We start from the raw sequence: 2,500 nt of genomic DNA on the forward strand, positions 1-2,500 counted from the left end.
ACCGTGGATCCATCGTTAAACGCTATTAAACTAACGTCCGTGATGGTATAAATGCAGATTTTCGCTCCGTTTAGCCAAAATAACGAACTTTAGGTGCGCTCCGAAATATTTCAAAGTCCCAGCGGCGTATTGCTTCGCCTCTTAGAACCGATTAGTCGAAAATTTTAACAATCATATTTTTGCATTCTGTACCGTGGATCGATCGTTAAACGCTATTAAACTAACGTCCGTGATGGTATAAATGCAGATTTTCGCTCCGTTTAGCCAAAATAACGAACTTTAGGTGCGCTCCGAAATATTTCAAAGTCCCAGCGGCGTATTGCTTCGCCTCTTAGAACCGATTAGTCGAAAATTTTAACAATCATATTTTTGCATTCTGTACCGTGGATCCATCGTTAAACGCTATTAAACTAACGTCCGTGATGGTATAAATGCAGATTTTCGCTCCGTTTAGCCAAAATAACGAACTTTAGGTGCGCTCCGAAATATTTCAAAGTCCCAGCGGCGTATTGCTTCGCCTCTTAGAACCGATTAGTCGAAAATTTTAACAATCATATTTTTGCATTCTGTACCGTGGATCGATCGTTAAACGCTATTAAACTAACGTCCGTGATGGTATAAATGCAGATTTTCGCTCCGTTTAGCCAAAATAACGAACTTTAGGTGCGCTCCGAAATATTTCAAAGTCCCAGCGGCGTATTGCTTCGCCTCTTAGAACCGATTAGTCGAAAATTTTAACAATCATATTTTTGCATTCTGTACCGTGGATCCATCGTTAAACGCTATTAAACTAACGTCCGTGATGGTATAAATGCAGATTTTCGCTCCGTTTAGCCAAAATAACGAACTTTAGGTGCGCTCCGAAATATTTCAAAGTCCCAGCGGCGTATTGCTTCGCCTCTTAGAACCGATTAGTCGAAAATTTTAACAATCATATTTTTGCATTCTGTACCGTGGATCGATCGTTAAACGCTATTAAACTAACGTCCGTGATGGTATAAATGCAGATTTTCGCTCCGTTTAGCCAAAATAACGAACTTTAGGTGCGCTCCGAAATATTTCAAAGTCCCAGCGGCGTATTGCTTCGCCTCTTAGAACCGATTAGTCGAAAATTTTAACAATCATATTTTTGCATTCTGTACCGTGGATCGATCGTTAAACGCTATTGAACTAACGTCCGTGATGGTATAAATGCAGATTTTCGCTCCGTTTAGCCAAAATAACGAACTTTAGGTGCGCTCCGAAATATTTCAAAGTCCCAGCGGCGTATTGCTTCGCCCCGAAATTTTTCAAAGTTCCAGCGGCGTGTTGCTTTCAAAGTGCCTCCCTCTAAATACCGATCGGCAGGCCGCTAGGTCGGCGACGCACGGGCTTACGCCCAGGCGTATACGGGGGCAAATCGCCGTGAGAGCGTGCGATTTTGACTTTCGCAATAAGATAGTCTCCTTTATGAAAAGGAGCGTACACGTCTCCCAAAAAAAAAAACAGTTTCATGACGATCAATGTAGTTCTTGATCGAAATGTATCATAGGACGAAGATTTTATCGAAAAGTACGAACTTTGGCGACGCATCGAAATTTTTCAAAGTTCCAACGGCGTGTTGCTTTCAAAGTGCCTCCCTCTAAATACCGATCAAAGTCCCAGCGGCGTATTGCTTCGCCTCTTAGAACCGATTAGTCGAAAATTTTAACAATCATATTTTTGCATTCTGTACCGTGGATCCATCGTTAAACGCTATTAAACTAACGTCCGTGATGGTATAAATGCAGATTTTCGCTCCGTTTAGCCAAAATAACTAACTTTAGGTGCGCTCCGAAATATTTCAAAGTCCCAGCGGCGTATTGCTTCGCCTCTTAGAACCGATTAGTCGAAAATTTTAACAATCATATTTTTGCATTCTGTACCGTGGATCGATCGTTAAACGCTATTGAACTAACGTCCGTGATGGTATAAATGCAGATTTTCGCTCCGTTTAGCCAAAATAACGAACTTTAGGTGCGCTCCGAAATATTTCAAAGTCCCAGCGGCGTATTGCTTCGCCTCTTAGAACCGATTAGTCGAAAATTTTAACAATCATATTTTTGCATTCTGTACCGTGGATCGATCGTTAAACGCTATTGAACTAACGTCCGTGATGGTATAAATGCAGATTTTCGCTCCGTTTAGCCAAAATAACGAACTTTAGGTGCGCTCCGAAATATTTCAAAGTCCCAGCGGCGTATTGCTTCGCCTCTTAGAACCGATTAGTCGAAAATTTTAACAATCATATTTTTGCATTCTGTACCGTGGATCCATCGTTAAACGCTATTAAAGTAACGTCCGTGATGGTATAAATGCAGATTTTCGCTCCGTTTAGCCAAAATAACGAACTTTAGGTGCGCTCCGAAATATTTCAAAGTCCCAGCGGCGTATTGCTTCGCCTCTTAGAACCGATTAGTCGAAAATTTTAACAATCATATTTTTGCATTCTGTACCGTGGATCCATCGTTAAACGCTATTA

Source organism: Osmia lignaria, unplaced genomic scaffold (genome assembly GCF_051020975.1).
Source record: "Osmia lignaria lignaria isolate PbOS001 unplaced genomic scaffold, iyOsmLign1 scaffold0053, whole genome shotgun sequence".
Classification (NCBI taxonomy): Eukaryota; Metazoa; Arthropoda; class Insecta; order Hymenoptera; family Megachilidae; genus Osmia; species Osmia lignaria.